Consider the following 24,386-nt stretch of genomic DNA (forward strand, 5'->3'; position numbering starts at 1 on the left):
CTCCACCACTACCATAAGCTTGGTGAAAACCTTCGGGCGGTAGGTAGCCCTAATGGCAGAACTCGAAACTGATGGGAACCACCAACCGCGAACCTCAGGTACTTTCTGTGCTTCTGATGTATCTGCCCATGAAAGTAAGCATCCTGGCGGTCCAATAATAATAACCAATCCTGAAGTCGAAGGGCCTGAAGGATCTGCGAAAGAGTTAGCATCTTGATCTCAGCCTTCCTGAGGAACTTGTTCAAGCATCTCAAGTCCAAGATGGGGCACACTCCTCCATCCTTCTTTGGGATTAGAAAGTAAGGAGAGTACCAACCATGGTTCCTCTCTGCTACAGGTACCAATTCTATACACCTTTCTCCAAAAGGGAGAAAGCCTCCTGTTGGAGGAGCAGATCTGGAACCAAGGCTGATCAGGAGTTCTTTCAGGAATGACAGGCACTATCCATCTGCTACTGTTTGTAGGACCCATGCAGCTGAAGTTATGCTTTGCCAACTCTGGACATGGTAAGACAGTCTGCCTCCTACCACAGTTTTGTGGTTGAAGGAGTCATTGTGCTGTTCCACCTGCAGCTGGGGGTAACTCTGCAGATGCTGAACGTGGAGTCCTTCCTCCTCTACCTCTTCCACGATAGGGTCTTCTTTGACCTCTTTGTGAACACTGACCTCTTCCTCTAGATATGGAGGAATGGAAACAAAAAGAACGACCTCTCCATCCTTGACCTGTAGATTGAGGTTGTCTTATCGCCGCCCACAAAGATTTTGCTGCAGCTCTAGAGGCTTGCAGTTTTGCTAGACTGCTATCGGCCTTCTCTCCAAAAAGAGAAATACCGTCAACGGGCATGTCTAACAGATGTGCCTGAACGTCTGCTGAACATCCAGATTTTCTCAGCCAGGACATGCGTTTAAGTACCGTGCTGGCAGCCCTGGCTCTACTGGTAGAGTCCACTGTATCTAAACTAGATTACAGAGATTGTCTCATGGCATCTTTGTCATCTGGAAGCGGATGGAGCGGTTGGTGCGGATGAAATAGTTGGTGCAGATGGAACGGTTGGTGCGGATGGAACGGTTGGTGCGGATAGAACGGTTGGTGCGGATAGAACGGTTGGTGCGGATAGAACGGTTGGTGCGGATAGAACGGTTGGTGCGGATGGTACGGCTGGTGCAGATGGAAGAGTGGATTGAATGGATGGAACGTATGCAATGGATCGAACGCATGGAGTGGATGGAACGGGCGGAGTGAACGAAGTCGATGGAACGGATGGAGTGGAAGGAGCGGATGTAACAGATGGAGTCGATGGAACGGATGGAGTGGATGGAACGGATGGGGTGGAAAGAATGGATGGAGTGGATGCAACGGATGGAGTGGATGCAACGGATGGAGTGGGTGGAACGGAAGGAATGGAAGGAAAGGATGGACTGGACCGAACCGGAGGAGTGAATGGAACGGAAGGAGTGGATGGAACGGTTGGTGCGGATGGAACGGTTGGTGCGGATGGAACGGTTGTTGCGGATGAAATGGCTGGTGCGGATGGAACAGTAATACAGACGGAACTGATTGAACGGTACGTGCGGATGAAACAGGAGATGCATGTGAAAGTGTGGATAGAGTGGATGGAACGGATAGAACCCATGGAGTGGATGTAACGGACGGAGTGGTTGGAACGAAAGAAGTGGATAGAACTGACGGAGTGGATGGAACGGATGGAGTGAACGAAACGGATGGAAGCGGATGGTGCTGGTGTTATGGATGGTGCAGATGATATGGACGGTGCGGATGTTACGGATGTCAAGGATGGTGCAAATAGTATGGATGATACGGATGGTACGGATAGAGACAACACCTGTTCACCATGACGCTACCTAATATCTGTATCGCCTATATATGCCATGTACCAGTATCTGCTTATGTATCCCATATATACCCCTATCCATCCTGTCTTTATATATATGTATGTCGCTATGTACGTCCCCACTGTCCTGCTCAGGTCCCCGGTCTCAGGCAGGCACTTGTACTGATATCCACCATATCACACCACTATGCTTACTCTGAGCTATACACCATCATTCAACTAGAACACAGCTATACCATGAAGAATCCGGCCCAGCTGTTCTCATACGAACACGACCCCCCCCGAACACCTCATCACCCTAATAAAACACAGCTAGCTGAGCACATTCCGGTTAGCTTAGGCGTTCTTCAGGCCTAACGCAGCCAGAACCCAGTCTAGGTGTCCACCCACCAGACTGAACACATCCAACTGATTTCATCAGCACCACACCTTTCGCTATAAAGCAGCTATCATCAAACAACCACACCAGCTGCACACATAGCCGGTGCACCCACGCACCATATGACACGCTTTCTCTCTACTGACTTGAACTACGGTTCTTGAGGGCGTTCAACCTACCAGCGCTTTGAAGTCATACCATTGATACATAAGGCGCTATATAAATGCCAAGTAATAACATAACTAACATCTTGTATCAGTCTTAAAAACCATTCTCTCTCTTCTCCCTTTGGTTTGTGATCTGCTGCCAAAGCAGCTACACCCCAAAGGGTATGAGTGTGTTTTGCTAATGCACTGGTAGCATTGGCAGATTTTAATGCCATACTTCCTGCAAAAGAGTCAATTCTCCTATGTTTCTTATCTGCTGGAGCAGAAGGATAGGCTGCAGACTTTGAAGATGTTGTTGCTGCTTGAACCACTAAGCTTTCAGGCGTTGGGAGACTGTTCAGAAATGGAGGAGCTACGGAGGCAGTCTTGTATTTCTTTGGGAATAATTTATTGACAGATGGAATATAATCTGGTTTTCACCAGTTCTCCATTACCCAGTACTCTCAGGGCTGCATGGAATGGTAATACAGCTTCACTAATTAGCCCACTGTCTAAGATGTCAGTGAGATCATCAGTTTCTACAGTGGCTGCAGGTCTGGAACATCCCAGATATTCAGCTACTTTACCAATAAACATTCTATAAGAAGGATCAGTATAACAAGCTATCTCAGCATTACAGAATTCTGTTTCTGGTGAGGTTGCCCAACTACTGGTTTCCTTTAATGTTTCCACAAGATTTAGCATCTTGAACTCATCTAAAATTAATTCTTCTGGAAGATCTGGGGTTCCATATTCATACACAAAAGGGGGCTGATCCACTTCCTCCTCATCATCTTCAAAGATAGAACCCATATGCCTAAAGAAATCAGGTCTTGGAATGGGCTGGAACAATTTAGGCACTGGAATAGATTTTACAATCTTCGAGAGCAAAGAATGCCACTCCAATAAGGTCGAAGGCATCAACGGTTTTGACGGTTTCTTAGACACTGTTGACGAATGCATCGACACCTTAAGTTGCCTCGAAGGCTCAGTATTAATTATATGCCTTGAAGGGTCAGGTGACAAACATGAATGTTTCGATTCCTTTGAAGAAGCCTTCAATGCCGTTGGTGTATGTTCGAGGTAACAGACAACAGCTTTTTCTTGTGTGTCGAGGAAGATTCCTTCGATTTATGTCGAGGAACCCCTCTTCCCGGGCTCTTAGGCATGCGAGAAGGGGACACATGGGACTCCCTACTGGTCTCAATAGACGATGAGGGATGGCCACTTTTCCCTGACTCCTTTAGAGGAACACTCAGAGGAGTGTGTCTTTTAAAAATGTCTAACATTTTTAAGCAGAATTTTTCTAACTTCGCTGGAGTTGAGTTCTCAACCATCATCAAATGACACGACCCACAGTCATCGACCTTGTGGCCCGTTCCCAAGCACCACAGACATACATGGTGTGGGTCTGCAATTGACATCTTAGCCCCACAGTCCGAACACTGCTTGAAGCCCGTCTTCGGTGTGGAGGCCATTCTTGAAGTAGAAGTAGTTTTATCGCTGAGGCGAGTAGCCCCGATGCACGCAGCAATATGGAAAAACAGAACTGAGGTAACGGTCAGCACGCGTGCCAATATATATCAGCATCAACGTCACGAAGGACGCTACAGAGGCTGTCGAGGACCAAGATGTGACAATGCACGATGCTCGACCCTATGAGAAAAAAGAAAAATCTGAAGCAAGCAGCAAGAAGACTTGAATATATCAAAGATGAGGAATACGTGAGAGGACACAATCCATTTGAAATGCACATTCCATAATACGTGTCCCTGTATTCTTTATTTGTTTTGCGCTTGTCTGCCATGGTTATTTCCTCATATCCTCGGTGAGGAGATTTTGATAAGGTAAGACCACACATCGGTACATAGCAGTAACGTGGCTCTAGTACATTGCTAGTGGGAGGATCCTGGGTATTCAAACATCTGGTCCGGCTTTATGTAGCTCGGTGTGCCCATTGGGCAAAGTATTGGTACTGGTTCCCTTTGTGCAAAACAGAGTGAACATGTATTTAATGTATAGCATCCTCTGTGGGAACCAGGACACATGACACAGAGATGTGTAATGTTTATATTTTCTTAACAAATAGATCATTCATTCAAAACCTAGACCAGTATCTTTTGAATTTCACTCAAGTTATGTAATCCCTTCATTTTGCATATTGGGAGGGGGCATGGGTATTAGAGGAGACATGGGTTTCGGGGAGGGGGTCATGGATTTTGATGGGTGGGAGGATGGACATGGGTTTCGGGGGGGGGGGAGCCCAAGGTTGTCTGTGCCCAGGGCCCCAAAAACTGCCAAGATGGCCCTGATTTGGAGATGCCCAGTAATGCCAGTATTGCCCTGCAAATCACATTTCCATGGTGTGCGGCAGTCCTCCCACCCCCATCAAACACATTGCGGGCGGGACTGCAGTGCACTTTGGAAATCTCAGACACACAGTTAGACACAGTCACTCACTCAAGCACTGATTTCATGCCACCTCACACATACACACATACATAATACAGACATGTATGCGGGAACACACGCACTAACCATTTCACTCACAGGTTCAGACTGGCCTATAGTTTTGTGGGACAACATGGTCCAGTTTGATTCGTTTGTGCAGTGTGCAAATGGTGATGATTTTAACCAACATTATTTGTCTAAAATGCATTAAAATGGATACATTTCCACAAATTGTACCCAAAACATGCTCACAGATAGCATCAAGCAATTATTGGAAGAAGTAGTCAATAGTGAATTGCAATAATGAGCCACTTTTTTTTTACTTGTGCCTATTTTTTGTTCCAGCTCGATCCTGCTAACTTACTAACACAACGTGCACCTGTATTCAAGCAAGCGCTCTCAAAAACACATATGCATTCACACACTCACTCACACCTAATACCTTGGCTTTGTCCTGATCGCCTCCTTTCTTCTTGGACTACCTCCTGCCACCAGCAGCAACACATGCATGTCATGGGTCAGGGGACCCCTTTCGCCCATCACACTCCCTGATCAGGAACCACATCAACATTCTGTTCCCTCCAAGGCATGAGGTGCAGGAAGAGGGAGCGGTGAAGATTCCTTCATTGTCCTCAATAGGTAGGATCTTTGAGCACCCATTGAGGACTATAAAGGCTGTGATATCAGAGCAACTCTCATAATGTTTTCACAGGGCTGTTGTCAGACTACGTACCTTTAATGACCTTTAAGGACCGTTCTTCCTTCATACAACAATGGTTCCTCCACGTCGCGTCGTCCAGCTACGTACCATTACACTTTCCAAAATTAACAGTCTAGTTTCTTTCAAAAATAGCTCCACCAGGCTTCCAGTTCGGGATATAAGCATTCCGGAAACTCAACACTCTGCATTCCAACTCAGGTAAATCTTGCGGACGCTCCTTCCTTGTTCTTCTTCTTTCCCTTCTCCTTACCTTCCTTGCTTACTTCTCCCATCCTCAGTTACTCGGTTGCCTTCTGCTTGCTACTGCTCTCTTATGCTCTTCCTGCCTTACAGTACTTGATCACCACTGCCTGCTGGGTCCTGGCTCTGTACTCCTGTTCTCATCTTGCCTTATCGACAGACTCGGACTGGCCTGTAGGGCAATAGGCCCATGGTTATGGTAAAAGTGGGCCACTTTTTTGGCCAATGTGGGCCAGTTTGATGAGTTTCTTCACTATGCGGCTAATAGCTTTGACCAGTGTTACTGAATAAATATTCCTTAAAATTGACAATTTGCATTACATTTTATCAAAAAACTCCCCCTTGGGTACTATTCAAACAGTGTCACAAAAGGAGCAAATAACCATTTGCCACTGTGGGCCACTTGTTCATTGGTGCCCAAGACAATTGTATGGCCCAGTCCGACCCTGCTTATTGACGTTGCTACAACTGAGGGATTTTGCCATCTGGCTTCTTCCCTCTGGACCTTTTCAGTCCCTGTTATCTCGTGGGGTTGTGGTGTTCACTTGATATCACACCCATCAGATGGCTATGGCTGCATGGACCCCTAAACTTTGGCACATACACAACGATCGAAGAACAGACTTTGTATTGTCAAAGATTCTAAATACGTTTAGATTCTTTGAAACTCCAAGGACAATATTTGCATTATGAAGCACCCTATGTCTGGAACAAGTTATCAATGCAGACAAGTCTGTCACCAACCATCCTACACCTGAAGAAGGACCTAAAAACCCTACTCTTTAAAGAACATCTTGCCAATTACTGTTCGCAGCACTCAACCCTATAGTTTCCCCTCTGCAGGTCACCCCTCACATTCTCCTCTTCATATCCCAGCTGCTCTCCTCCCTCGCATCCTTCATGCAACCCCTTGGGTGTGTCTCCTATATACAGCACTCTGTTTCCCAGCAAGGGTTTGCACTTTGTAAATCCCATACATACATGCATGGAGCAAGTGAATGGCCTTCCCTCCAAAAAGTCTTCTTGTCCAGGTTACATTTTGGGATCCAAGGCGAGTGCCCCGGCGTTTGAAATTGATAAACTGCCACTGAACAGGAGCCCTCATTGATGACCCGCTGCTGTGCCCATGTGTGGGGCTTGCATATGGTGTGCTTGCCACCTATGTGCATGACGTCATTGAATATGTTGCTGCAAGTTGCTTGTAAGAGGCCTACACATAATGCTGCTGTGCATTTGGAAGGATCCAGGAACTCGCATGTGCAGGGTGGTTGTTAGCTTCAGTAGGGGTAGAATATGCTCACTCCACTGAGCGGGGAGTGAGATGCATGCCTCTATCACTCCCAATACATCCATGAGTGCTTGGTGGGGAAATATGAAGAGGGTGTAAATGTTTCAGAACAGCACGAGCTGGGCCTACACTGGGTGGTAATTACTGCTGCTTATTTTATTTATTTATTGCATTCAAATTGTAAACATTTTTTTTGCAATGACACTTAGTTGTGAACTGTGACAAAATTAGAGCTAAAGAAGGAAAGAAAGAAGAATGAAAGGAATAAAAGAAAACAAGAAGAGAACAAGAAAGAGGGAAAAAAAGAACCATAAAAGATGGAATAGAAAAAAACAAATTGAGGTATTCAGCTGAATGTTCCAGTATCAAAAGATAATCGCTTGAGAAATTGAACCAAGGCTAGAACATACTTGGTTTTCGCACCACCAATTAGCAATGACCACCAAGCTTGATTACTGCTGCATGTGAAGTCATTTTGGGTGAAAAAATCTTTATATACCGGCAGTGTATGCACTTAACGTGAGCTGTAATATGCTTTCCGCTCGTCTGCGATTTCTGCTGCGATATTGGTAAAGCATTCAGTGCCATTTAGAAGAAATGTAAATTACATGCACAGGACCCCCAGCAGTAGCACCTACATGATGTTGGGTCTCCTGCATGCAATTTTAAAGGTCCACGCGGTGGAGGAGCCACGAAAAGAGTAAATGCAATGCTTACTCGTTTTTACTCATCCATTTTCCACTCCATCGTGTGTAAAAGTAAACGCTGCCGCCTACAAATAATCTCTACATTCAGCGTTTACTAATGGATTCCAGTGGAATCCGCCTGGCATTGACCATGTCCAAAACTGAGGTAGATTCCATATGAATCCATTCTAGGTACGCCTGAATGAAAATCTCATGCATTCGTAGAACAAGACGACGAGACGAGGGAGGAATGCACAGTGGAGTCTTCTCTCTGCTCTGGGCCTCTCCTCCGCCTCATCACTGCTCGAATGCACAGGGTAGTCTTTTCTCTGCTCTGTGCCTCTCCTCTGCCTCGACGAGACGAGGGGGGAATGCACAGTGGAGTCTTCTCTCTGCTCTGTGCCTCTCCTCTGCCTCAACGAGATGAGGGAGGAATGCACAGGGGAGTCTTATCTCTGCTCTGGGCCTCTCCTCTGCCTCATCACTGCTCAAAAGCACAGGGGAGTCTTATCTCTGCTCTGTGCCTCTCCTCTGCCTCGACGAGACGAGGGAGGAATGCACAGGGGAGTCTTATCTCTGCTCTGTGCCTCTCCTCTGCCTCAACGAGACGAGGGAGGAATGCACAGGGGAGTCTTATCTCTGCTCTGGGCCTCTCCTCCGCCTCATCACTGCTCGAATGCACAGGGGAGTCTTTTCTCTGCTCTGTGCTTCTCTTCTTCCTCGACGAGACGAGGAAGGAATGCAGAGGGGAGTCTTATCTCTGCTCTGTGCCTCTCCTCTGCCTCAACGAGACGAGGGGGGAATGCACAGTGGAGCCTACTCTCTGCTCTGGGCCTCTCCTCCGCCTCAACGAGACGGAGGAATGCACAGGGGAGTCTTATCGCTGCTCTGTGCCTCTCCTCTGCCTCGACGAGATGAGGGAGGAATGCACAGGGGAGTCTTATCTCTGCTCTCTGCCTCTCCTCTGCCTCAACGAGACGAGGGAGGAATGCACAGGGGAGTCTTATCTCTGCTCTGTGCCTCTCCTTTGCCTCATCACTGCTCAAAAATGGGGCGGAGGGATACATCAAGGCACAAAAGCATTATGTCTTGCTTTTACGCACTGATTTACCACTCTGCCCCATTTAAGGTGAGGGTCAATGATTTTCCACCAGTTTCTGTACCTTTTCTGATGGGACTGACTCTACCACCAGCAGTAGTTAACCGATACTGCCATCCATATTCATACCGCCCGTTCAATAATACGCCTCTCAGACTTTAGACCTGCAGCGGTATTAAGAACCTGTGATATGTTTTTATGGTTCCACATGCAGTTAGAAGGTTACACATAACTGGCCTGCTCCAGCCATAATGGGGTGGTGGTGGGTGACTATATGAGTATGGTGGCAACAGTAAAGAAATGTGACATTTTAAATACCTTCTGTTTTTACAAGAGTTGTGATCCCCAATGATATTTACAGCTTGGAGTACATAGAAAGTGCTTGGATTACATAGGAAGTAACCTACATTTATTCCACGTGGTACTTTATATGTACCCAATGCGGTAAATATCCCATGTGATCCAAACTCAAACTAGTGGTATTTTAAAACAAGCATTGACGATGCAAACAATTGTGGCTTTTGTGTAGGCGTTGAATATGCATTTTCCAGGCATGGCTATAGTGGCACTAACTGGCCGTTGAAGATAGCAGCTTAATAATGGTTTGAGTACCTGGACATGTAATAACAGTGCTTGGCAAATGCCAAAGTAGAACTTATACACACGACAAAACTGTTGGCTGTGCCAATGCTTGTTTTTAACAGGACTTCAGTATAGGACACCCATACTGCTTATAAATCAAGTGGCTGAAAGCACATTTGGCAAAAATATTTTCATTACACTAGTAGCTCGTTTACAGCTCCAATCCTTTGTGAAATAACACTGTCAGGCACTTCCAAGCACAATATTTAATGTTGCTTCTTGATAAAGCTTGGTCAAAGAGATCCCAGGAAGATGTGTTTTGGGTAGGGAGGGGCAGAATGTAGGTGGAATGGCCATAGGGTTTAGCATGGCCAAAGGCAGTGAATGGGTGAGTGAGTAACCAAACATGTACAAGGTTTGTGTCCCTCCTCATAATCTATCTGCCTCCCAGCTGCACTCCAATGCAATACTTTGGCCTTTTTATTGGTGCTTTGATGCAATGTAAGTGATCTTGCATAGCGCCCTTCTGCCTTCATTGGCTGGGTGTTGGGGTTCCTTATTGGGATGGTGGGAGAGACAGATGTGAGACCTGTGGTACTGATGGGTGCAGGTTGGAAGTACCCGGTTCCTGTGTGCCAATCTGCTTTCTATGGCTTTGGCAGTGAACTTGGAAGTATCTTATCCATATGGATGAGACCAAGATCTGATAGACCTTGTGCATAGGCTCTGGTTAGCCGATGATGCAGGAGAGTGGATATGGCTAAAGAGGAGGATTTCGAGTTGGTTCAGTTAATGTTGATGTGCTAACGGCTGGGCCTGTGGTGGCTGTCTGTGGGGTTTAGGCCTTACGGCTAAACAGCCTCCATCCCTGATCTCCTACCTCTGGCCATTTGAAGACAGGTGTGATTTCTCTATTTCACAATGCCACCTTTTAATCCCTTAATTCTTCTCTACCGTTATGATATGCTATGATAGGTAATTTATAAAGTGCTTAATACCCAGACGTTTCTAAGTGCGGATCCGGGGATCGAACCTGGGTTACTTTGTGTCGTCTTGCTCCCAAGAAAGCACATTGCTGCTGAGCTATCCTCCTGGGAGAAATAAAGACATTGTATACCCTGAGGAACAAAACAAGCATCTGCGAGTTGACAGATAAGGGAAAGGGGCAGTTTGGAAACTCCAGACATTACCATGAGCTACCGGCTAAGGGTTATGGGAGGCAAGAACTATGTGTTCAGAGGACGAACTGCTTGAAATCTGAAGACCGCAATCACCCATTCCACCTTTCTAAGATTGTTGGTTGACAAGATGAAAGATTCCTCAAACCTCAACCTGGCATGTTCAGGTGCTTAAGTGCCACCTATTGGCGAAAACTAAATAGGATGTGCCTAAACATGGTTTTACCATTCCTACTTACATGCATTACGATGTGCAAACAATGCACACAACTCCTGGTTGAGGCAGTTTCCGCACAAACAATCGTAAATGCCAGGCAGTTACGTGGATTCCTAGGGAATCTGGCAGCTTTTAGCAAATGTCAAAAGCTAACGGTGTGACTAGAAATCATACGGATTTCCAACACCAACAAAATCAAATACCGGCTTAAGTGCATTGCTTTTGACTAGCGCGTTGCCGGCATAATTGGAGAAATGCATGATTTCAGTAATTAAGCTACTCTCCTTGTAAAAACATGATAATGAAAATGAGAGATCACGGACTCCGAAAGTACCAAGAGGCTGGCCGAGGCACGGAACGGTGTACACACTGAATCCAGTTGCATTGAAACTGCAAAAGGACCTTGAAAATTGAATTCCTGATTCTAATAAGCCGACACCTCAGAGTCGCGTGGGAGTGCCAGTCCGTATTGTTGGATGTAAGTAACATGACATTCTTGCACTCGATATGGGGCTGTCCAAAGGTTAAGGCATACTGGGACAGGGTGTTGCGCATCCGGTCTCAACTGGAGGGGAGCGAGATAGTGAGGTGCCCTAAAGTGTCTCTACTTCATATTCTGGTACACGTTGTGAAATCTGGGGGCCGCATGCTATTAATGAATACAGGGTCTATTACAGAGTAGCGGGATCTGGCACCTAAATGGGGTGCAGAGGAGATGCTGACGGTGGCCAAATGGAAGGAGGGGATGGACCACTGTAAACCTCTGGAGGATTAGGTCTTTAGGCACAGGTGATGCCCCGGGTAACTTGGGGGAAATGGGACCTGGTGGGTTAAAGAGCCGGCCCTACCCCAAAGGCTGCACCGAGGCTCGCCATTTTCATCACAAGCCCTAGGAAGGAGCTTGTCCACGACGAGGAGCACCTGGCTGGAGCCGGTGCACTCTGGCGACCAATCCATCCAAGGTAAGCCCCGGAGGGCACCCTCTTCCTTTTCGGAGCTCCCGCGAATAATGCACGTGTAGTGCATCTTTCCCCGTCTTCACATCAGCTATGAGCACAATTGCTTTACTTGTGCCACGTTCCTGCTCCATGATATTGTAGCAATCCAATCTGCTGCAACCCACGGGCCTTGTGATTGCCCACGAGTATCTCTCTTTGCCGGATTAGCATTCTAAAATGGCCGACATTGCCGTACCGAAATCCACCGAGCCTGATACTCGCCTGCATCAGCAGCCAAGCTCATCATTGGCTAGGAGCTGTATACAATCAGCCAATCGTCAAGCCGGCAGGCGGAGCCGGCCCTACACCAAAGGCCCGCACCTAGGGCCCTGTTGATACCTCTGTTTGTGCCTGTGTCTGCCGTCTGCCAGACCCCCTGTCTGTCACATGCCAGGTAACTTCCAAGCTCTCATAGCACTAACATTGCGGCGCAAAGTCTAGTCACTTGTCTTTACTGTCTTCTACTTCCACGCTCGCCTGTGGTACACCAGAAAACGACATATAGAGTGCCATAATCTTGCTCAATGCTGGACTGTTTTACAAATTGTATTTAGATTGCCTGCCTAGCAAACTGCATCTAGATTGTTTGAAACTGCCCTGATTAGTGGTCACATTAGTAAATTGGATTCAGAGTATCCTTGATTCTGCTCGACTGCTTTACAATTGCATTTAGAGTGACTTCCTAGTAACTGCATCTAGATTGTTGTAACTTGCCAAAGGCTGCACCAAGGCTAGAATCTAGAATCTAGATGATCCACTGTTTGTGCATACTACTTTTAGCCCGGATTGCTAAAAATCGAATCTAGATGATCTACTGTTTGTGCATACTGTAATTGGCCCTACTTTTAGCCCTGATTGCTAAAATCGAATCTAGCTGATCCACTGTTTGTGCATAATGTAATTGGTCCTACTTTTAGCCCTGATTGCTAATAATCGAATCTAGATGTTCCACTGCTTGTGCATACACAGCTCTTTAACCTGCACATGCCTGGTATTCAAGCCTAGACATAGTAGCATTATATATGCCTACTTTGATTACCAGTATTGTACTTAGTCTCCTCTATACACCTTGAAGCATTCCCTATTACCTTGCCTCACTTGCATGCCAGAATATTCTGCGTATAGCCTACCTGATGCAGTACTTTATTAGCTACTGCTGCAGTGCATCAAGTGCCATTGTGCCCTAAATGTGTCAGATACCCTAAATTTGATTTGCCTTTGACGCTACTAGCCTTAGACTGCTTCTACACCTGTGCGATACTCGCCCAGCCTCCACTGATTAGCATTTGGTCTCTACATTTGCCTTGTATTACACCTATGCTATTATGCATGGACATTTTCTATACTTTGCTTGATTCCTTACCAGTTCTCTGTATACAATGTACTTCCCAATGCTTTACACTGTCCTACTAAGAACTACCCTATACATTACTAGCCTACATGACCACACCATGCTCCTTAATCCACCCCCACCTGCGCAGAATGCCCTCAAACAGGCTGCCATGATTACCATACCATGCACTGTTTCACAGAGGAACCTTAAATTACATGCCATACTACCTAGGCTCTATGACCCTCCAACCAAACTAGCGCACAGTAATGCCACTCGCAGCCTGCGTAATCCAAGCCATCACCGGCACCCACTCCAACGTAACAGCAGACTTTTCCGAGAACCTATCCGACCAAAACGCAAAATTAAAACACAACCAGCAATCCTGAAACCAGCCCAGTCTGGGATGAGAGCTGCTCTCATAAATGCACGCTCTATGGTAGCCCATGCTACCGACATAGCTGACTTACTACACAACAAAAACTTAGGGCCTCATCACGACTTTGGCGGTAACTCTTAAATCCAGCGGTAGCGCTATTACTGCCGGATTTAAGGGTCAGCCAAATCAGGACTTCGGCGGATTTCGCCCCAGCTCTTAGCTGGGGGGAAATCCGCTAAAAATTCGTGCTCATACCACCGGCGGGAAATCCGCCGGCGGTATTAGCGCGAAATTTCCCCATTGAGTAATGGGGAATGGGGCATTCCCGAATGGGCTCAATGTGAATGGGGATTAACATTACCACCGAACTCGTGATTCCGCGCTATTAGTGCCAGGGAGTTCGGCGGTAGGGCTAATACCACCGGCGGTAATACCGCCAGCGTTACCGCCCAAGACGTGGTGAGGCCCTTAGACTTCTTAGCTGTTACTGAATCTTGGCTCCACCCAGCAGCCGGCCCAGCGATTATGCTAGCCGTTCCAGACGACTACACCCTCCTAAGACTCGACCGTACCACCTCTCGAGGTGTTGGCCTTGCTATTATAGTTAAAACCAATTTATCAGTGAATCTCTCACCACCACACAACATAAGTTCTTGTGAATCCCTAACGGCTAAGCTAACACTATCTAATACGCAGACTGTATCCATTCACCTAATATACAGACCTCCTGGTCCATTAGTATCATTTGAAGATGACTTAACAAATATTATATCGCATAATCTCAATAACTCCTCCCAGAACATCATACTAGGAGATTTTAACCTTGGTCTTAGAGACCCGTTAGACACTAATGCTACTATAATCAATAACACATTAGAGGTACTAGGTTTCACTCAGAAAATCACAGCTCCTACCCATACCAAAGGTAGAACTTTGGACTGGCTAGCTGTGCATAACTGCCCACTCACAGTCTCATCTATAATTCCACAGCCGTGGTCTGATCATCACCTGATCACATTCTCCCTAAAGCCCACACTATCGCTGCAACCTAACAGCATAGCTCCAGCTGTCCCAACTAGAAATAAGAGAAATATCACTCCTGAAAACCATATGGATCCCTCAACCATGGTAGATCTGTACAATGAAGTAATGCTATCCTCCCTTGATGCCATAGCACCTCTCAAAGTGAGAAAGAGCAAACCTCGCAAACATGTGACCAATTTGTTCTCTCCTCACCTTAAGGCTATCAGACAGGAGAAACGACGCTATGAAAAAATCAGGAGATCAGATCCATCTGAAATTAATAAGATAAAACTAAGTAATTTAGCTTCCCAGTACAAAAAAGAAATGATCCTTGCAAAACAAACCTCTTTTAACCTTCGAATCTCTCAAGTGAAATCTAATACTAAAGAGCTTTTCTCAATTCTGAAAGAAATAGAAACTCCCATCCAGCCGCCTGACTCTTGCATCAAGGACAAAAACTGGTGCACAGCTATTCAAAAAGCTCTTGCTAATAAAATTACTTCTCTGCAAACTAAAATCAGTAATAAAAAAGGGTCCCTTCTCTCCATCTCCAAATTGAGTAACACCAGTTCCACTCCTCAACCCACCTGGACGTCACCTCCTGTGCCCACCCCCTCTTCAACTTCAGTAAAGTCTCTACTAAAGAGGTTGAAAAAGTTATTCTTGCACTCAAACCTTCGAACTGCCATGGGGACCTATGCCCTGCACAACTGATAAAAGATGCAGCTCGAGAACTCTCACCATTAATCACTTAACTAATAAACGCATCCTTTACAGCCAGTACCATACCCAACAACCTGAAACAATCCTGGGTCCTCCCACTCCTTAAAAAACCGAATCTAGATCCTGCCATCCCTACCAACAACTGTCCCATCACTACAGTGCCGTTTCTTCTCAAAATCCTTGATAAAATAGCATACCAACAAATTCAATAATACCTTGAACTTAACCACCTCCTAGGAGTCCGACAGTCAGGCTTCAGAACTCAGCACGGGACCGAGACTGCGCTCATAGATCTTAAGGCACAGATAGATGAACTGAGAGATGAGGGCAAGACAGCACTTCTGTTACTTCTCAATCTCTCAGCTGCATTTGATCTGGTCAACCACGAGATCCTCTGCACACACTTACAGTCGGCAGCTCATTTCTCCCAGGAGGCAACTGAATGGATCCAGTCCTTTCTCAATAACCGCACTATGAGTTTATTCCCTTCAGAAGCCGCTGACGCCATGCCGATTACCTGTGGTGTGCCACAGGGTTCGTGCGTCTCCCCTACCCTGTACAACATTTTTACAAAGCCCCTTTTCGATGATCTAGATGGTCTGGGTATTACCTACACGAACTATGCTGATGGTACCCAGATCCTCATCCCGTTGACGGGGGATTATGACAAGGGTTTGGCCTTTGTAAATCGTGTGAACCTCATCATCCAGGCATAGATGACCTCTCATGGTCTATGCCGAATGATGACAAGAGAGAACACCTCATCCTAGGCACCGCACCCAACCTTAATAAATTAGGTCAAAACTATTCCTCTTTTGTCATTGACAATAATATCATCACCGTAGCTAAGGAGGTTAAAACCTTAGGATTCTATTTAGACTCAATGCTCACCTTCAAAAAATAAGTCAATGCCCTGGCATCCGCTACATTTTATACATGTAAACTCATTAGGGCATCCAAACCATTCCTCTGACCAAACAACTGCATCTCTCTAGCCAGGCATTGATCCTATCCAAGTTGGATTATTGCAACGCGCTTTACGTAGGCAGTAACAAATACATTACAAATAAAATTCAAACCCTGCAAAACAATGCCTTAAGAGCAGCCCTAAGCCTCCCGAGAAAAGCACATATCTCAGAGACTAGGAAATCGTACAACTGGCTTTCTAAAAAAGATAACATTTTCCTTAAATCGGTCTCTCTGACCTACAAATGCCTACGCCAAGTGGCCCCTCAATATTTGATAACGAGATTCACCAGACCGACTTCCTCCTTGTCCCAAGATTCAAACATACTATGCCACGAGGAACTAGCTTTCCTGTCAAAGCAGCACAATTTTGGAATTCCTTACCACCATCCCTTAGGGAAGACCTTCCCTACCCACAATTCAGATCTAATACCATCCGCTGGATCAAGGAACATGACACCTAATGCTAGGACATCTAATCACCTCCACTGCCGCGTCTATTGTAAATTGTGTATACATTGTATATCTTCTCACCTCTATGCTTAGATATATCCACAACGTGTAAACTCTGTATATTGGTCCAGATGTTTGATGCTTCCAACACTGTAACCTAGTTAGATTAATTTACTGTGTGCTCTGTAACTTAAGTTGTACACTCCTCTTGTTGCTTGCGCCCTGCTACCCACGGGTTAGGGGCGCTTTACAAATAATAAAAACAAACAAACAAACAAACAAAACAAAGATCGAGGAGAATTGGCAAACCAGATTGGATCATGTACCCTGAACTTAAAAAGTGCAATGGACAAGTATTCTATGGGTTTGAAAGAGAAAATGTCGGGAAGGATGGGGGTTGGAGACGTGGACACAAGCTGAGGGGAAAGAAATGAGGGCGCCCATTGCTGAATTAGTGGGTGGTTGGGTAATTGAATACGAAGGGATGTATGATCTGTCACGCTGTTCATGTTTTAAAATAATAAAAATGATTTATTTAAAAAAATAGACATTTAATGATAAAAACAATGCTGGTTGTCTGAACAGCGAGTGCAGATTGTAATGTTTTGTGGAACTGATTCTAAAGAAAAACTTTGTTGTGATGAATCCTTTGATGTCATCACTTCTCCCTGAGGGAGAGCCCCTCCCCATGAGGCCAGGGAGGTGAGGCAGCTCCCCCTGGGGTTGGTACTCAGCGGGAGGATCTAATAGGGAGAGACTCCTCCTCTAGGGATAAGGACGACCATCCAAGAGAAACACGGTATGCTAACCCTTCCGCACCTGCCACACATCCTCCTATCCCTTCACTCAACCCTCTGTAGCCCACACTTCCATTTACCTCTGTAACATTGGAAACCCAAGATTAACTAGGACGAGGAAGAGTAGGGATGACCTTAGAAAGTTTTCCCTGGCAGACACTGGGATGAGGAAGAGTCGGGATAACTTTAGAAAGGCTTCCCTGGGAGGTACTAGGATGAGAACATGCAGAGCAATGAGGAGGTGTCAAGAGAATGTACATATGAGTTCTGGTTGTTTTACTTGTTGGAAGATATAGACAGATGAAGGACTTACCAAAGGGAGAAGCACTCCCAGGAGGAACCATGGAGAAAGAAGTGCTTTGGTGGAGTACGGAGAAGAAGCTGTTGAATGGAGCAAGAGAGATTGAGCCAGGAAGTCCCTGTATGGTACACTGAGGCAGAACCGAACGGAAACCAGGCAGACTGAAGTCTAGGCCTGCAAGGAGCCTGGATGGTGCACCACAGAGATGACGCGAACGCGGAGCGAAGAACCACACTTTGGATTCACCGCAGCCAGCCAGAATTGCAGAGAGCCCAGGGGAAGACCGAAGCTGTAGTCCAAGGAGCACCAGACTAACCAGAGGAAGCCAAAAGGAACCCAAAAGGTATCTGGGTTGCTGGGAAGCTTGGTGAGGGCGTAACAGAGTTGTGGAAATCTCCAGGAATACTGTGCAAGGGTGAGGAGGGTAACCCTGGGAAAGAGACACATATATATCGGTCTGGGATCTGCACCCAAGGATCGAGAAGAGTCATCCAGGTCATTCTCTTTGTGGCAGTAGTAGCAGGAGAGTGAACCAGGTCTGCCATATCTTGCGGAACCTTTGCCAGTCATCTGCTTAGTAGCAGTACCTGGCAGGATAGTGAACTAGGTCTGCCAAAGCAAAGAGGAACATTTGTAAACTATCTTCTTCATGGCAGTGCATGATGAAGAAAGGCCTGGAGAAGGGATGGCACCTACGCTTAAGCGCTTTATACAGAACAAAGATACATACAATATCACCCAACCTGTGTTGCTACTATTTATCAACATCATACGGATGAAAGGCTGAGTTGGCCTTGCCAGGATTTGAACCTGTAACCTGCATATCACGCACACATCTCAGCAGCAAGCACTGAACACACTGAGCTATTTTACTGGCTAAAGCTATCTTATCGGCTATAGTAAAATGAGCAATTACATGTCTCAATGTTCTCAAAGTCAGAAAACAAATTACACTCTGTGGTGGATAAAATTAAACTAGTAACTGAGATTTAACAGCACTTCAGTTCATCTGCAGGACTGGTGCAAAGTTGGCCACATGTTACGCCTGTGTGGATCTACTTTTCAGGCATCAGAGGATGGAAAAATACATACCATTGGGAGAGTACATAACTGTGTATTAAAAAATTTAGAGTAGCGCAGGTAAAGCAGTGCACTCACGCGGCATCCCGTACTCCGGGCACTCGTTACCTCATACATGCAAACAAACATCCTGAACAGCATGATATGGAGAAAGGACAGATAGACACATTACAACAAAGCATTCATTGTGGCACAATGAAATCAAGGGCCACTTTATGTGCTATGGTCAAGCATTTATACACTGTACACAAGTTTTTAGGCAAGCTAGGCACAAGGATTTTGTCAAATGACCGTGGACACAGAGATGGAATGTCTTAGGATGAGCGTAACGGAGACAACGGCAGAAGAAAAACATACTATAACTGCAACTTGTGAAAAGTAAAATACATAGTCGAAAATGGATGCTTATTCTGCTCTAAATGCTTTTTGGAGGTTTTCGTCTGCATTGTGAATTAGAGGTGTTTAAGGACAGATTAAATCAGTGATTCACCCCCTGAAGTGTGCTTGAAATACACCTTTAATGAGTCTTGCAATTATTGTATAGAATTCCAGAAAGACACAGTATTTGTTATTCCTATTGCTAGTTAATTAGGGTCACTGCTCAAAGTGTTACACTTGTTGAAAACCCTGAACAAGAAATCTAGCCACTCCAGAAACAAAGAGCCACATGGTGCTGACCACAGCCCAGGAGTTTCAATTTAAAAAAATACATTAAAAAACGTTGATTTTTTTGCTTTTATTTTTAGGGGCAGCAGGGGAGACTCCTGGCGACCTCCAAATTACATCCCTGAAGTGAGATGGGTCAATAAATCTCTGCCAATGACATGTGAAGGTGCGCTTTCTTAAGAAGCGGAGAAACCATAGCATGCTTTAAGGCCTTGGGGATCATCCCCGTTACCAGTGTATGATGTAGAGCTGCTTTAACTAAAGCAATGGCCTCATGCAGAAAAGCTTGAATGACAGACAAAGGAATCGGGTCTGAGGAAGGAACAAGTTACTTACCTGTAACTGTTGTTCTCCAGCATGGGTCTGGCATGGATTCACATGCTCATGAATATTCCCCGTCGTCAGGCTGGGAATCCTCGGTAAAGAAAAAACCAGTATCAGTTTCGTTTCTGATCTGTCTTTCGTAGTAACAACCAATCACTGGTCTCTGCGTCATACTGACCACAGCCAATGACTGCCCTCTACCTAAGCACCGCCTCTGGCAGCCATCTTCAGATTTTTACCGCACGTTCATGTGTTGGGATCCTCGTGCTATTGCTCTCGAGCGTTAGTGCTATTTTTTCACGTTTTTTCTCAAAAACTTCGTTTTTTCGGTCAAAAGAGCCTCAAGCTCCACCGACTCACTATCCGATCAACGGGGACCCGAGTCGGATTCGTCTGCGCCCCTCAAGGGTGAAGATTCGTCGAGCTACGCTTTTGGAGGACTCCAGAAGTTTCTCAGGCCCGGTCATGGCCCAGGAGAAGGGAAGCTCGACGCCCGGAAAGCTGTTCAGGGTCTGCCCTGGATGCCAGCTGCAGAACGTCTTCAAGGAGGACGAACACTCCTTTTGTCTCTACTGCCTACATGAGGACAAGACGCACGTGGAGAAGGACTGTGCGTTTTGCGGCAACATGTCGGAGCGGACCATGAAGGACCGCCATCAACGTCTCGCCAACTGGCTAGAAGGGAAGAGCCCGTCCGGCGAGAAGAAGAAGAAGAAATCTGAGCGGTCTTCTAAGTCCTTTGAGGACGCCCCGGCGACGGGGGTCCAACATAAGGCCAAGCACCGCGAGTCCGCTGGCACCGGGAGCGCCGAACGGTCGGGCTTTACGGGCGCCAGGCAGGGCGCACCCTCCCCGGCACCATCAACCACGAGCCAACGCTCTGGGTCGGGTAAGAGGAAGGCCGAGCACCCGGCGAAGCTCCTGGAGAGGCCCCGGTCGAGCTCGAAGGCCCCATCGGAGGGGGAGCGAGGCGGTGTCCCCCCCCTCAAGGATAAGGCGGTGAGCGCACCTAAGGTGGTGAAGGCCTTAATCCATCCGGCCAAGCCCTCTATCGAAACTGTCGCGGCGGCCCTGGCTCAGCCTGTGCAGGCTACACCAGTGGTGGCGACCTAGGGGCTCAGAGTCTCCCTGCCACCTCGGAGGGAGTCATCTTTTGTGCCCATCGATAGGACCCCCGTGAAATCCCCCGTGGGGAAGAAAAAGGGGGGGCAGGGCGTCGTCGTAGATTCGGCCTCAACCTCGGAGAAGGAGCTGGTCGAAGTCTTAAGCCACGGCCTCGGCGTGGAAGAAGACCGACCCGTCGGGATGGATCCCGACGCAGGTGACGACGACATCGTCGAGGGTACCGACGGGGCCCCTAATCGCCCGTCGGATTCCCCTCTGCCAGCGCCGCGAGACAACTCGGCGGCCATTTTGTTGGCTATACAGTCCTTATGCTCAGAGATAAGGACGAGACTACCGTTGCCGACGGAACCTCTCCCGTCGGGGGACCCAGAACCGGGACCTTCTGGTGTTCCCCCTACCAAGAAAAGAAGGATCCACCCTCCGCCTCCTTTTCAGCCGTCGCGCCCCTTCCAGCCCTCCTCCCCGTCCACCCGAGGGGATGATACGGGGACTGACACGGCAGCGACGGGTGCGGACGACGAGGTATACGACGAGGATGTACCGTCGTCGCCTCCCACCAGGGCTTCTCCGCCCGACGAGATTGGATCGTTCCACTCCATGATCTCCAGGGCATCCAAGCTTTTTCAACTCTGCCCTGAGGAGAAGAAGAAGGAAGGTTTTCCTTTATCAGCGGCGCGAGGCCAAGAGGAAGACGGTCCTCTCAGTGCCTCTATTGGACGACATTTGGGATGAGGGCCTCACCCTCCTCAAGAACCCTTCCACGACGCCAGCTAGAAGAGACCGGTACGAGAAGAAGTACCGGGTCCCGGACACGGCCCCCCTGTGCCTCCGGGCGCAGCCTACCCCAGACTCCGTCGTCTCCGCGGCGGCCAGGAAGAAAGCGGGGGGGGTGCGGCCTCCACATCGACTTCCCCACCGGACGGTGAGGGAAAGAAATTGGACGCTATGGGACGCAGAGTCATCTCGTCGGCAGCGACGACGATTAAAGCGGCCAACGCCTTGGCTATCGTGGCCCGCTACGACAGGGAGCTCTGGTACAAACTGGCTCCCCTGCTGGACTTCCTGCCGGACGACAAGAGGACAGAGGCCCTGGAGATCCTGCAGGAAGGTGAGGTGGCTTCGGACCACGCCATTACCGTCGCGACGGACATCGCCGACACTGGGTTCCGCCAGTTGGGCAACGGCGTTTGCCTTAGGCGGCGTGGATGGCTCAAGGCTACGGACTTCCGTCAAGACGTTCAGACCAGAGTCCTGGACATGCCCTTCGATGGGGACAACCTGTTTGGCAAAACAGTGGACGATTCCCTTCAGGCCATTAAAGCGGACACTGAGACGGCCCGGGCCCTGGGAGTTCTGCAGCAACGACGGACGCCCTTTCGGAGCAGCGGAGGCAAGGGCGCCTCCAAAGGTTCCGGCGGTGGTTTTTCCACCTACCGTCAAGCGGCCCGCTCGTCGTCTCAGGAGGCCTACAGAGGACGAGGCAAGTCTGGCGGACTCCGCCGTCGTCGCCAAGGAGGTCGAGGCGGCAAAGCCTCTTCCAAGCAGGATTGAACCGACCGTGGGGTCGGGCCCCCACCGAAGCACCCCGGTGGGAGGCCGGCTGGCGAGCTTCGTCAGCGTGTGGGAGTCCATCTCCACCGACCGTTGGGTGCTGGACGCCTTGGCCCGGGGCCACGCGCTCGAGTTTCAAAGAAGGTGTCCACGCGTCCCCCCCGTGGCCAGGAAAGAACTTCACGTCCCTCAACTTCTCCTGGAGGTAAAGGCGATGCTCAGGAAGGACGCCATCGAACTCGTCCCAAAGAGGCTTCGGGGCTCCGGAGTGTACTCCAGATACTTCCTCGTGAAGAAGAAGACGGGGGGATGGCGCCCCATCCTGGACCTGCGACGTCTGAACAAGTTCATCAAGGCGCAAAAGTTTCGGATGGTCACCCTCCGCACGTCCTGGGTCAGCTGGAGGAAGGAGACTTCCTGTCGTCGTTGGATTTGGAGGATGCCTACTTCCATATTCCCATCCTAAAGGGGCACCGAAAATTCCTCAGGTTTGTGGTCCAAGGGCGTCATTACCAGTTCAAAGCCCTCCCCTTCGGTCTACGGTCGGCACCCAGGGTGTTCACCAAGTGCCTCGCGCCGGTGGCGGCGCAGCTGCGCCGCAAGGGGATCCACGTCTACCCCTACCTGGACGACTGGCTCATCCGAGCCAAGACGAGGGAGCTCGCCGTGGTTCACACGGCAAGGACCGTCCAACTTCTCACGGACCTGGGATTCTCCGTGAACTACGCCAAATCCCACCTGGTACCCGCGCAAGACGCTCTGTTTCTGGGAGCGAGGCTCAACACAGTGTCCCTTCTGGCCTCCCCGTCGGAGGAGAGGACCAGGACCATCCTGGGCAAGGTGCAACAGATGTTGGTGGCCGACGCGGCCAAGGTGAGGTCCATCAAGTCCCTCCTTGGAATGATGTCTTCCTGCATCTACCTCATTCCCATGTGCAGGCTCAGGATGCGCCCGTTGCAGGAGTTCCTGGACGCGCGCTGGATCCAAACGACGGGCAGCTTCGAGGAAAGGATCACACTCGACGAGAGTTTCCGACGAGCGATCCGGTGGTGGGACACCCGCGCGCATCTGACGGCGGGCATGGACTTCCAGACCCCAGCCCACCAGGAGACAGTGACCACGGATGCCTCCCTGGAAGGGTGGGGAGCGCACACCGAAAATCTACACGCAAGGGGCCTTTGGCTCCCGACGGAGAAATCTTTACATATCAACGTCCTGGAGCTCCGTGCAGTGTTTTGGGCCCTCAGGTCCTTCCTTCCGTCCCTCAAGGACAAGGTGGTGAGGATCTTCACCGACAACACCACCACCATGTTTTACATCAGAAAACAGGGCGGAACCAGGTCCCCAGCACTGTCCAAGGAGGCGCAGGACCTGTGGCATTGGGCAGTCGCCCAAGGGATGTTTCTGGTGCCGTTTCATCTGGCAGGGATAAAAAACACCATTGCCGACTCACTCAGCAGGGAGCTGCGCTCGTGCCACGAGTGGGAACTACGGCAGGATCTAGTGGATCGCCTCTTCCGACGGTGGGGCACTCCCCAGATCGACCAGTTCGCGACGGCGACGAACTCCAAGTGCCGGAGGTTCGCCAGCAGGTTTCCCCAGGCGAGGAGCATGGGTGATGCTTTCTCGTTCCCCTGGGAGGGCCTGTTCCTCTACGCGTTCCCTCCTTTGCCACTGCTAATCCGGCTCGTCAACCAGCTCAAGAGGTCACGGTGCAGGATGATCCTCGTCGCACCTGCGTGGCCGAGGCAGATATGGTTCCCGGACCTTCTGGATTTGTCAGCGTCCCCGCCAATCAAGCTGCCGGTGGACGCGGATCTGCTCTCCAGGG

Source organism: Ambystoma mexicanum, chromosome 3q, assembly GCF_040938575.1.
Source record: "Ambystoma mexicanum isolate Mex_15411 chromosome 3q, UKY_AmexF1_1, whole genome shotgun sequence".
Taxonomy (NCBI): Eukaryota; Metazoa; Chordata; class Amphibia; order Caudata; family Ambystomatidae; genus Ambystoma; species Ambystoma mexicanum.